Consider the following 14464-nt stretch of genomic DNA (forward strand, 5'->3'; position numbering starts at 1 on the left):
TTTCTTCTGTTCTTCTTTTCTTCTGTTCTTCTGTTCTTCTTGTCTTCTTGTCTTCTGCCTTCGGCTCTTCTGCCTCCTCCGTCCTCTTCTCCCCGCGCCTGCCCTCCTGCTCCTGCCTCATCCCCCTCCCCCACTCGCATCCCCCATCTATCTCCCCTATCTAACCTGTTCACTTTCTACCTCCCTCACTCCTCCTATCTACCTATCTCTCCATCTCTCTATCCCACTATCCAACTCCCTCACTCTCCACCTCCTACTATCTTCCTATCTCTCTATCTTTTTCCCTATCTATCGATTTCTCTATCTACCTTTTCTCTCTACCTATTTCTCTATCTCTCCCCCCTCCCGCCACCCCCTCTATTACCTATCTTCCTATCCCCTCACTCTACCTCTCACCCTCACCCACCTCTACAACCCCCCCTCCCCTATCTTCACAACCCTACACCTATCTTTCTCCCTAATATCCTAAACCTCCTAACACTCTCCCCCCTCCACCCTTAAACACCCCTCCCCCAGCTCTTCTCACTCTACCTGTCCCCCCCCTCCCTCGCGCTTTCCCGCCGCGACCTCCTGCACGCCCCCGCCCCCCAGCTCCCATTCGCCCCCAGCTGACCCCTCCCCCCCTCCTACCTCATATGGCGGCCGCTGCGCGTCTGCACCGCTGGCGCGCCGGAGGCGCGCCAGTGGCAAGCCCGTCTGCGCCCGTCCGCGCCTGGCCCGCGCCCAGCGCCACGACCCCTGGTCCCCAGCTCTCCCAAGCCCCGCTGATCCGCTACGACCCCACCACCCTCCATGCCCTCAACCCAGGACGCTCCAACACCTGCTTCCAAGCTCACCCCAAACGCACCCATGGACCCTTCGCCTGCAACTCCTGCAAACGCATCTTCCATCATGCAACAACTACGACCACAAGCCCACGCGCCATCAACCACCTCAAGTGCATCCTAGTCAACGCTCGCTCCGTTCACAAACACGCCGTTGAACTCTGGGACCTCCTAGACTCCACAGCACCGGACGTCGCCTTCATCACGGAGACCTGGATGAACGCCTCCTCTGCTCCAGACATCGCCACCGCCATCCCCGAAGGCTACAAGATCTCCAGGAAAGACCGCACCAACCAAGTAGGAGGAGGTATCGCCATCGTCTTCAAAGACTCCATCAGCGTCACCACCTCCACTGAAGACTCCCCTCTCGCCGCTGAACACCTGCATTTTCAGATTCGCACCGACCCGAGGACCACCCTCAGAGGATCCCTCGTCTACCGTCCTCCCGGACCTCGCGCCCCTTTCAGCGACGCCATCGCCGACTTCATCTCCCCGCACGCCCTCGCCTCACCGGACTACATCCTCCTAGGCGACCTCAACTTCCATCTGGAACAAAACAACGACCCCAACACCACCATCCTGCTCGACAACCTCGCCAACCTCGGCCTCAAACAACTGGTGAACACTGCCACCCACATCGCCGGACACACACTCGACCCTATCTTCTCCGCCAGCAAACACGTCTTCTTCAGCCACGCCTCCGCCCTACATTGGACCGACCACAGCTGCGTCCACTTCACATTCCGACGCGAGACCCGCCACCTCCGCACTCAACCCATCCCTCGCCGACAGTGGAACAAGATCCCTGAAGAGCAACTCTTCTCCGCACTCGCCGCCAACCAACCCACCCTCACTACCGACCCCAACGACGCAGCCCTCAACCTCACAAACTGGATCTCCAACTGCGCAGACAACCTTGCTCCCCTCAAACGCTCGCAGCGACAGAACAACACCAAGAAACCCCTCTGGTTCTCTGACACCCTCAAAGAATCAAAGAAAACTTGTCGCGCACTTGAGAAAGCCTGGCGCAAGGACCGCACCGCTGACCACATGACCGCCCTCAAGAACGCTACCCGCGAACACCACCACCTGATCCGCGCTGCCAAAAGGAATTTTTTCACCGACAGACTGGACAAAAACAGCCACAACAGCAGAGAACTCTTCAGCATCATCAAGGAGTTCTCCAATCCCAGCGCCAACGCTGTCACGCCCTCACAGGATCTATGCGAATCCCTCGCCACTTTCTTCCATTGCAAGATCAGCGACCTCCACGACAGCTTCGGACACCAGACCCAACCAAACACCACAGAACCCACATCCCCGACCATCACCCTCAACAACTGGACCCACATCAGCACGGAAGAAACCAAATCCATCATGAACTCTATCCACTCCGGCGCCACTTCGGACCCCTGCCCGCACTTCATCTTTAACAAAGCCGACGACATCATCGCCCGCACCTCCAGACCATCATCAACTCTTCTTTTTCTTCTGCTACCTTCCCCGAATGCTGGAAACACGCCGAAGTCAACGCCCTACTAAAGAAACCTACGGCTGACCCAAGCGACCTGAAAAACTTCCGCCCCATCTCCCTTCTGCCTTTCCCAGCCAAAGTAATAGAGAAGACCGTCAACAAACAGCTGACCACCTTCCTGGAAGACAACAACCTGCTCGACCCCTCACAGACCGGATTCCGAACCAACCACAGCACTGAAACCACCCTCATCTCAGTCACAGACGACATCAGAACCCTGATGGACAACGGTGAAACAGTCGCCCTCATTCTTCTCGACCTCTCGGCTGCCTTTGACACCGTCTGTCACCGCACCCTAATCACCCGCCTCTGCTCCACCGGGATCCAAGACCAGGCCCTGGACTGGATCGCCTCCTTCCTCGCAAACCGCTCCCAAAGAGTCTACCTCCCTCCGTTTCGCTCAGAACCCACTGAGATCATCTGCGGCGTACCTCAAGGCTCATCACTCAGCCCGACACTCTTCAATGTCTACATGAGCCCCCTCGCCAACATCGTACGCAAGCACGACATCATCATCACCTCCTACGCCGACGACACCCAACTTATACTCTCCCTCACCAAGGACCCCGCCAGCGCCAAGACCAACCTACAAGAGGGTATGAAGGACATCGCAGATTGGATGAGGCTCAGCCGCCTAAAGCTGAACTCTGAAAAAACTGAAGTCCTCATCCTCGGCAACACCCCGTCCGCCTGGGACGACTCCTGGTGGCCCACGGCCCTCGGCACCGCACCGACCCCCGCAGACCACGCCCGCAACCTCGGCTTCATCTTGGACCCTCTTCTCACCATGACCAAGCAAGTCAACGCCGTGTCCTCCGCCTGCTTCCTCACCCTCCGCATGCTCCGCAAGATCTTCCGCTGGATCCCCGCCGACACCAGAAAAACCGTGACCCACACCCTCGTCACGAGCCGCCTGGACTACGGCAACACCCTCTACGCCGGGACCACAGCCAAACTCCAAAATCGCCTACAACGCATTCAAAACGCCTCGGCCCGCCTCATCCTTGACGTACCCCGCAGCAGCCACATCTCCGCACACCTGAGACACCTGCATTGGCTCCCAGTCAGCAAAAGGATCACCTTCCGACTTCTCACCCACGCACACAAAGCCCTCCACGACAAGGGACCGGAATACCTCAACAGACGCCTCAACTTCTACGTCCCCACCCGCCCCCTCCGCTCCTCTGGCCTCGCACTCGCCGCCGTCCCTCGCATCCGACGCTCCACGGCGGGTGGGAGATCTTTCTCCTTCCTGGCGGCCAAGACCTGGAACTCCCTCCCCACCAGCCTCAGGACCACCCAGGACCACTCCGCTTTCCGGAGACTCCTAAAGACCTGGCTGTTCGAGCAGCGATAACCACCCCCTTTGTCCCTAGCGCCTTGAGACCCGCACGGGTGAGTAGCGCGCTTTATAAATGCTAATGATTTGATTTGATTTGAACTCTTGAAAGGGAGAGAACAGGGTGCCAAGACAATTCTTATATGCTAACTGTCTGGTTGTTGGAGCACCCTGCTTTTATCCTACTAGACATTTATCTCTGGGTTTGTTGTGTACAGTACAAACTGGATTTTAGTGTTAGATGTGAGAGGACAGTAGGATTACCGTAGTATATTCCCCACACATAACCCCAGTCCTCAGAGCTCATGATTAGTTTGGCCAAAGACTTTTGCTGTCTTAGACAGTGTTCTGATTCATGGAATTTTGCCTGTAATGCAGACACCCTTGCTTCACAACGCAAGGGTGCATTCGCAGACACTAGGCTCCTAGTTGTGCGCCACCGCAGGCAGAGGACAGGAATATTCTATATCAAGCTAGATATGGCTCATTCCTGCTCTCTCTCTTTCATGCAGGCAGCGCAGCTAGATGTCTTGCTTTGTTGCGTGAAAGTTTGATAAATCTGACCCGAAGTCTTCGTGGGATACTTTAACTCTTGTGCTATTAACAGCTATATTCACAAAGAGTTATTGAAAGGGCTAAGAGTATTTCTAATATTTAATTAATATATCACAATGGCATCTGCAGATCACCATATATCATCGAGGAAGAAATGTGCAGTTTGTTTTCTCTGTAAGGGTGGCGGGCCCTTTGTCAGATCCCAATTTTGAGAATAGCTTTACTACTTTACTACTTAAAATCAAAGCAGCACCAGCTTTGTCCCATCCCAAAATAACACTTTTTTTCTCATCTTCTGCCGTACCCTATTTTATCTCAAACCTTGATGTCTGACTTTCTCTTGCTATCATCATTTTGCGAATTTATGCAGAACCCATTACACTTCTTCACTTCGCATGGGTAAACATAGAAAGTGAAATAGCTCGGGGTGAGGAGATTTGCCCAAGATCACACAGCGGTTGTGAGCGACAGCCGAAAATCAAACTCGTCTATTTCCAGTCGTGACGTCGTGAACTAACACTATCATATGGCGAAGGCTTTTATGCGTTATTTTTGGATACCTGTTTTGTGAGGTGCCTCTACTGAGGTCTAAAAACTGCACATAACGTAAAGTTACGCTTGGGACAGACGTTTGATGCTCTGTGTGCAACAATGTTAGAGGAGAGATTATTTTTTTACAAGAATAAAAGCAGAGGTTTGGCGAGGGGCCCACAGAAGTTACTCTAAATGGATCGCGCATCACCTCGCAGTGATATATCAAAGGCCCTTCTGTAGCTGCAGACACTTCAAGCGCGCGGGATTAAGTATTCTCTCTGCGCCCTGTCATCCCCGGTAGCGCTCTGCCTTCTGATCTGTCCTCTGCGCTCCCGCCTCTGCCCGTGCCAGGGCTCCAATTAATCAAGGGTTCTCAGCATTGACGTCCGGCTGAGAACGTCTATTGATGTCCGGGCGATTTCATTGGACGCCGCTGACCTGCGGTTCATCAAGGATATCCTGCGATCACACCTTGCCTCGGAGCAGGGCTCACTCTGATTCCAGGGCCCCTGCTATTGAATTCCCAATCGTTGTTTTGATTGTCACTCTTTGGTCACGGTGCACTGACTACAGGTTAGGAGTTGGTCAGCCTATCCGAGAAATACTAAGGCTTTGCACCGGTGCTAGCGCGACTCAAAACGTTTTTTTTTGCTGGAAAGGTGCGCGTTTAACTGCGTAAGAAAGGCTTTCCACTGGTTTGAGGCAAAAGGCATTACTTTGGCAGATCAGTGCAAACATCCCATAGTTTTCGACTTAAAGACTGATCTACTAATAGAGCCAGATTGGGCTTTGCATCAGGCATCGTACTTTGAGTAGTCCTCTGCCTGGCTAGTTCCTCGGCTCGCTTAGTCTAGCTTTTGCCCTGCTCCAGCTGTTAGGTGTGTGTTTGCTTGCTGCTTGCACTGCAGCCAATGCCCGGTTCCCGCCCTCCTCATTCCCACTGATTCTTAGTTCTCTGCCCATCTCAGGACCTACTTTATGCAGGCTACAGTACAACCACACTTAGTTGGCACCTGGGCACCCAGTGAGCCACAGCTTGCCTGTTCCTCTGTCTGGACTAGTTCCTGGGTAAGTTTAGTCTAGTTTCTGCCCTGTTCCAGCTGTTACCTACTTGTTTGCATTCTGCCTCCACTGTCCCTGCCCAGTTCCCGTCCTCTAAGTTACCTCCAGATTCCTAGCACCGCCCACCCCAGGACCTACATAATGCAGGGCCCAGCATACTGCTCAGTGGACGCGTGCAGCTGGCGTGCCACTGGCACGCCAAAGGTAAATCCATCTGCACCCATTCATGCCTGGACCATGTCCAGCACCAGGAACCCTGGTACTCTGGGCACCCACAGATACTCCCCTGAGGAACTCCTTTGATTCAGCCATGGACACCACCAAGACCGCAGATGCCTTGCCGCACCCCACTCCACGGTCAGTCCTTTCACATGGTTATATTGCAGCTTCATCTGCCGCTGCACCACCTCACCCTCCAGCCACACCCACTCACACAGCATCACTCCTGGCTCCTCTACCCATGCACACACTTGGCACAATGCCTAGGTTGTCAGAATTTTAAAGCCATAAACCAGGGCATTTCACAAAAAAAGACGAAGGACTACAATTTGACTTCAAACGAGCGCACAGAATGACAGCGCACATCAGCATAGGATTACAGCAGAGGCATTAAGAACATAAGTGAAACACAATTTTTAAAGCCAGCATCAGGCCTGTCAGTTAACGTGCTTTTTCATAACAGCTGCTTACTCTCCCTGCTTTGGAAAACACAAAAAGGCATCTTCAACTGTTTTCAGTCACCCCTCTTAAAAAAGTGGGACATGAGCTAAATTTACCGAAACCTGCCAGGACAGCTGGTGGAAAACTGGGGCTGTCCTGGCAAATCCGGAACACCTGGTCACCCTAACAATGCCTCACCCACTCACCAACAATCACTGGCATTCATGCTCCTCAACACCGCTCTGTCAAGAAGCATGCAATTGAGGTCTGAGACCTCATCCACTCCCACGCACCGGAACTAGTATTCCTCACCAAGAACTGGCTCAACCCTTTGTCTGCCCCCGACATTGCCAACACCATCCCACCAGAATACAAGATCCTGCACCCTGAACGAACCATGAAACCAGTTAGTGGCATCACCATCATCCATGGAGACACCATCAAATGCACCACCGTGCACGAAGAAAGTTATGGAAGGATGCCAAGAAGCCTTGGCAACTGTAAAACACGCAGTGCACAGGGGTACTGTCTTGCATGGGGAGGCAAGCTCGTACCTCCAACAAACGTGGACAGTTGGAAGTCAGGGCCATCGGGACCACTTCAGTCCACCACCCGTGATGCAGGATCCACGCAGCTCGTCAGGAGAGGGGTCCCACACAACCGGTCGTCATTGTAGAGAGGTGCCACCTGAAGCAGGGGAGTGACTCCTTTACTCCAAGAGAGATTCCTTCATTCTTCTGGTGCAGTCTGACGACAGGCTGTACTCTGAGGATGCACAACCAGGAAACAGTTGCAGTTGCTGGCAGGAGCTGAAGATACAATGTTGCAGAAGTCGTCTTTGCTTCTTTATTGCAGTTGTAGACTTCCTGGAGGGTCCAGATGCAGTTTCTTCGGTAAGAAGGTGAAGTAAAGGATGCAAAGGATTCCTGCTGGAGTCTTGCAATCCAAATCTGAAGAACCACCCAAGAGAGAGACCCTAAATAGCCCTGAAAGGGGGATTGGTCAGCTAACAGGTAAACACCTAACAAGGGAGGGCTCTGACGTCACCTGCTGGCACTGGCCACGCAAATGCTCCTAGAATGCCCTGCCAACTTGGAATCCTTGGACCCTCTACAGGAGCTCTGAGCACCACCCCTGGGGTGGTGATGGACAGGGGAGTGGTCACTTCCCTTTCCCTTGTCCATTTTCACACCAGAGCAGGGACAGGGGTTTCTGAACCGGTGTAGACTGGATTATGCAAGGAGGCCACCGTCTGTGGCCTTCAAAGCATTTTCAGAGGCTTGGGAAGGCTACACTTCCCAAGCCTGTAACACCTTTTTCCAAAGAGAGAGGGTATAACCCCACTCTCCCAAAGGAAATCCTTTGTTCTGCCTTCCTGGGCTTGAGCTGCACAAGCAACATAAGGGCAGAAACCTGTCTGTGAGGTGGCAGCAGCTAGGGTGCCTGGAAAACCTCAGAAGGCTGTAATGGCAATACTGGGGGTCCTCTAAGTAGCCTCCATTGTGCCTGGAATCATACAGCCAATGCTTACAAAAGCCTTGGGGTATGATTCCAACATTTTTTATACCAAATATGCCTATGTTCAGAGTTACCATTATGTAGCTAGACATAGGTAGTGACCTATGTCCAGTACAGACGTAAAATGGCATCCCCGCACTCACGAAGTCTGGGAAAATGGCCCTGGAGGTCGTGGGGGCACCTCTGCTAATGCAGCGGTGCCCTCACACACAGTTACTCTGCACCCTGCCTTCAGGGATGGAAGGCCTGCAATAGGGGTGACTTATAAGTGACCAGGTGCAGTGTAAATGGCAGTGAAAGTGTGCATGCACCTTTTCACGCAGGCTGCAATGGCAGTCCTGCAGAAGCCTTTGCATGGGCTTCCAATAAGTGGCAAAAGACATGCTGCATCCCATAGGGATCCCCTGGATCCCCAATGCCCTGTGTACCTAGGTACCATATACTAGGGACTTATAAGGGGTACCAGTATGCCAATTATGGGTGAAATACTGGGTTACCAGTATGCACTGCCATAATTCGAGGCGCGAGAGCATAATCACTGGGGTCCTAGTTAGCAGGATCCCAGTGACACAGTCAAACACACCTACATCAGGCAGAAAATGGGGGTAACAATGCCAAAAGGAGGGTACTTTCCTACACATGTCCCCATCGCTTCTTCAACCTAGGAAGATCTACAATAAGCATGGCACTCACAACAGTCATGGACACCTCCATTGCTAAAGCCACTTTCCCGGCCACCGGGAAACAATCAGAAGTCATCCCGCTCCTCAAGAAACTATCCACGGATCCCAAAGTCCTCAGCAACTACTTACACATCTCCCTGCTCCCCTTCCCTGCCAAAGTCATAGAAAAGGACATCAACCGTAAGCTCTAGTACTACACAATGAGCTCCTGGACAGCTTGCGATCAGGTTTGCGTAGCAACCATAGCACTGATACGGTCCTCATCACAGCTTCAGACAATATTCTCACCATATTAGATCAAGTCTATACTGCTGTACTCATCCTCCTGGACCTCTTCGCCACCTTTGACACAGTGTCCCACAACACACTCATCTCCGGAATCCACAAAACTGGAATCAAAGGACCAGCTCTCAGTTGGATACCCTCCTTCCTGACTGGAAGAACGCAATGGGCCAAGGTCCCTCAATTCACATCAGAACCCAAAGACATCATCTGCAGTGTCCTGTAATGCTCTTCACTTAGCTCTACTCTCTTCAACGTATGCATGACTCGTCTAACAAGAATCACTCGGACACACAAACTCAACATCATCTCTTACACTGATGAAACCCAATTTATCCTATTCCTTTCAGAAGACACCAACACCACTGAAATTAATTTCAAAATGTGCATGACAAACGTGGCCAACTGAATGAGAGACAACTACCTGAAACTCAACGCTGATAAGACGGAAGTGCTGATATTAAGCATCAATAACTCACCCTGGGACTCCATCTGGTGGCCCACAGAACTAGGCCCCAACTCCTCACCCTTCAACCACACCAGAAACCTGGGCATCATCCTGAACACCAGTCCCACCATGACACATGAAATCAATGCTGTCACCTCTGTCTGCTTTCACATACTTTGCAATCTCAGAAAAATCTTCAAATGGCTCACTCTTGACACCAGAAATACGGTCACCCAGGCCCTCATCACAAGCAAACTGGACTACTGCAACACACTACAATGGCACCACCACACACCTGCTACACAAGCTGAAAACCATCCAAACTGCCGCCGCCAGACTAATCTTCAACCTTTCTTGCTGCACTCTCATCACATTTCCCCTCCGAAAACTACCCTGGCTCCCCCTTCAGAAACGTTGCCAGTTCAAGTTGCTCTCCCACACCTACAAGGCATGTCACAACCAGGGTCCCACCTACCTCAACCACAGTCTTCACTTCCACCAACCAACCAGAAACCTCTGCTCTGCTTCACTCATGCTCACTCGCAACCCCCATATCCATAGAAGCAAGAAAGGAGGCAGTTCTTTCTTTTACCTAGTAGCCAAATCTTGGAACAACCTCCCCCAGTACATCAGGACAGCTGCATCAATTATGGATTTCAACAAGAAACAGGAAACATGGCTCTTTAACTCACACCTACTCAGAGCCTGGATACCCTCACAGGTGACAAGTTTCGTGCTCTACAAATTCATGTTACATTACATTACACGTTACATTACAACAAAAAGTAAAGCCTACTTGAAACAGTCACAAATCAGGGAAAATGTGTTCTTTACTCCATAGAGCGACACATTGCACATGTGCTGCAGTGCACAGCACACATCCAATGGGTGGTAAACTTTTGAGTTTGTTTACATGTAGGAATTTGTGCTGAAGGGGTATACCTCTCACACAAGTCCTATACTAGATAGGGCACTCTCACCTCTGCACCATGGTATAAGGCAGCCTTGTTTGAGCACCAACACAGAAGGTGACAGACGCAGTAATGTAAATATAGCTATAGCTCACTTGCACAAAGCAGTGCAGCAAATGTGAATGATGAGTTGTGTTGTGTGAAAAATTAGTAAATTTGGGCCTCTGTCTCCCATCTCACCCTGCCATGCTAGTGTGGCAAAGAACTTAGCCAGTGGCACACATGTTCAGTCATTGACAAACTGCTTTCGCAAAACTGGTAAACCTGCAGTCTATTGCATTTTCTGCCAGCCCCTGGAATGCAGATGCCTGCCCTTCCTTGATGTTCTGGTTTTGCTGGGACAGTTTGAGGGTGGATTGGCTTGGCAGTCAGTTCACCGCTTGTACATGTTATGGTGAGGGGCTTGGCTTCCGGGTGGGTGTTTGGGGTGTTACACCTCCCTAATAAATGTATATTTAATCAATAGTTGGGTACAGGAGCTTTCAGTTGACTGTTGGATTTCACCTGGGATTTTTAACTACTCACTCAGACAAAAACACACACACATTCACTCGTCTCTGTTTCAAGGGTATTAAAACATGGTCATTTAACAAAAACACTGTTTTAAGTTCCCCTCACAATGCACATTCCTTTCACTGGCCCTTAAGACCCCCTTATGTGCTGCTTCTCAATAGAATGATTAACATGATATGCTAGTGTGATTGTCAGAAAATCTGAAGTTCACGCTCCTGGTTATGGTTTACCTTAGTTGATTGGAATTGACTACTAGTTTTATTGGTTGGACAGCAAAGATTAATTTGCTCTTTGGTTGCTGGTGGGCACCAACAGCACTCATTTTTGGGAACTGGGATTTTGGTTGCATTAGATCTTTCTGTGTGGAGGGGCAGTTCTTGGTTGCATGGGTGCCATGAACTGCCCTGCACATGCCTGCTTTGCTGCTCCTGCTGACAGCCTCAGGGCTACTAGGGTGCTAGGAGTGCTTAGAGAGCCTAGTATCAGTCCTGGTGTCTGGACGACGCTGCACCCTTGCCACGGCTCCCATGTGTCACCAGTCCAGCCTGATTAACAAGGTTACGTAGATCTGGAGTTCAGTTTGAGGGGAGAGTTTTGTTTTTTACATCTGGAGTTCAGTTTGTGGGGATGGCCTCTGGAACTTACTTATTTATGTTAGCAAAGTAAGTACTGCTGGTCAGCAGTCTGAAAATCGCCAGGTTGAGTGACTCATTTATAGTTCAGAAATTGAGAGTTTACCTGCCCTGCGAACGTCGCATCTTCTCCACCTGGTTTAGAGTTGAGGAAAACACACAGTTTGCATATGTGGAGCCTCGGGTGACCCTGTCACTGAAAACCCTTGACCTGGTGACCCCTCTGCCACAGGGCCATAGGTCATGGTGTCGGTGGTGAAGGAAGGGGGACCATGACTAGGTTTCCCTTCCTGGGACCACCGCTCTAATTCAGGACATCCTGCTCACGGAAAGAAACTCCAACAATCAGGGAAATATTTCTACGTGAGTCAGAACCAATTTTTTGGCATTTCAAAAACAAACTCTAGCTTTCGGAGTTTGTTTCTGAAAAACAGCAAAGATTGCTGAGTGGGATCGAAACAGCTTGCTACACCGGCGGTTGATCCGAAGGCAGTGAGATGCCCGCTAGGCAATTAAAACAAAACACGAGGTCCTCTGCCTGGTCAGCGGAGGGTGTTGCTTTTGCTGACCCGGAAGTCAGAATGGTCTTGTTTGCTTGTACTTTGATTAACATGTGAATTAGAAAAGCATACCCACTGAGCGGGCAGGTTGGCCTAGAGTAGACCCTGGTCAGGTGAAAGGACCAGGAAGTCATGGAAACCAAGGGCGGAAGTAAGTCTGGACACGGGACAATGAGGTCGATAGTGGGATTGGTCCTGTGTCCTGAGAGGTGACAAGAAGCTCATGGGAGGGGCCATCGACAGTACGATGGCTGGTTTAGGAGGAGACATAGTGACACATATCAGATTAGGTTGTTATGCAGGGACAATTGTGTAGTGTGCCTGGACGTAAAATGCCCGTGGGCTTTTTGCTCCACGCATCCTAATGTATCTTAGGAGTTTCAAGCTTCATCAATGATTAAAAAATAAAGTCGTAACTTCCAGAATGCCCTGGGATGTTAATTTGACACCCTATCATGGTCTTGATCTTAATTTGAGGACGGGGCCATTCGGGACCGATCCTTGCTCGTGTTACACAAACGCATTCATTTGTTTAATACGACGCTTGGAGCATCAATGCATCACTATCAAAATGGCTAATAGAAAATTCAAGCAGAGTGGAAAGTGGCCATAAATAAACCCCTGGACGCTCTCAGTTATATGGGGATATTAATCCATGTTGCATCTTCCTCGGAATCAGAAATGGCCAAGTGTATTGCAAAGAAAAGCACTTGAAAATAATGACCTTTAGGTAATTGTGCACTGATTCATCGGTGGAGTACTTGAGACATGTTGGTAAAAACAAACATACAATGGCAGGAAAGCAAACAAACACATTTCAGTCTTTGAGGAGGCACTGCACCAGTCTGGAAAATATACTTCCGTTTTTTGTATCAGTCGCGTTCTAATGCGTGTACTAGAAAATCAAAAAAGTTAAAAAATAACTAGAAAAGCCATGGGGGTCAAGGCATCCTCAAATGTTGCAATGTAAATAATGTGTGATTTATAATGAGCAAAAGTAAATGCAGTGCGTAGATGTGTTATTGTAGAAATACATAACTAAACAAATAATTTTCAAGTGCTTTTCTCCAAATCCCAAGATGCAAGGAGCCTCGAGATAGAAGAAAGTCTAGCAGAGGCTGCCAACTAAAATGGCGGATGCCATAATGATCTTTCGTTCTTTGCAGCCTTCTTCTCACAACATCTGAGCGTGGATCTTGTCCAGAGTTCTGCTGGTGCACAGCAGTTCTGAATCCTGCAAGTAATGAGATATTAGTCTGATATTTGTCAGCATTGCGGCATTGATGCTATTGAAAGCCTCACAACACTGACCCAGACACGATATTTTTTTTCAGTACTAGGACATGCAGATGGGTATTATGTTTCTTGCCTCTTATACCTGGCCCGTGCAGCCGCCAAAACAAGGAAAGTATGTGATGAAATTTGGTGCATTATGTGGTGTGGTTGAGCGACCTCACTGTGGAATACATTCACGAAACCAACTTGGACCCCAGGCACGTTTGTTAAACCTTAGCTCAACCCTGGGTAGCTGTGGCTTCAAGGTACATGTGTAAAGCATTTAGAAGTACCAAAATAACAACATAAGAAAGTCAGGACAGGAGTGAAGAAATCCAACACCAATTCAAAAATATAGATCTTATTTTAATGAAATTTTAGACACCAAAACAAACAAAATGCACCAGAGGGTTCCAGAGATATGAAGTTTTGAGTAAAAAGTAAAACTCCGCTTTTCACTCAAAAATGCAAAGAAACACTGGTAATTGCAAGTTTGGAAACTTTATAAATCTTTTAAGGAGTTGTATTTGGCTACTCCGGCCCGTGTGGGGCCACCAACTCCAACACAGAGAAGGTCAGGGGAGCAAATGAGCAGTAGTAGGAATGTTACATTGCACCAAAGCTCAAGTTCAGGTCCTCTTGCAATGGGTGAACTGCTATAGACTTTGATTTAGTGGTCCCGATGCAAGGGCTACAAGATGATGAAGGTGCTGTAAGATACTAAGGATGCCGTGAGGTTGGTGGGGTCTTCCTGGGGCTTCTCCTCAGTCCACAGTCCAGGTGAGGCTACTTAGGCCATAAGGATCAATATCCCTGGAAGTCTTCTTTGGTCCAGCAAGAGTCTAGTGGCCACTGGACTACTGGTCTCCAGCCACAGCAAAACCAGCGGTTCCCTTTGGTGAAGGTTAGTGTCTGTCTAGAGTAACAAAACTGCACTCTAACAACTCTATCCGGTCTGACAGGTTCAGGTGGAACTTTTTAGCATGCGGACTTGGCATCTGGGCTGCATGTCAGCAGCCAGTGACAGTTAGGCGATTGTGGCTACTGACTGGCCGGACTGGATTTCTACAGCTT

This window comes from Pleurodeles waltl, chromosome 8, assembly GCF_031143425.1.
Source record: "Pleurodeles waltl isolate 20211129_DDA chromosome 8, aPleWal1.hap1.20221129, whole genome shotgun sequence".
Lineage (NCBI taxonomy): Eukaryota > Metazoa > Chordata > Amphibia > Caudata > Salamandridae > Pleurodeles > Pleurodeles waltl.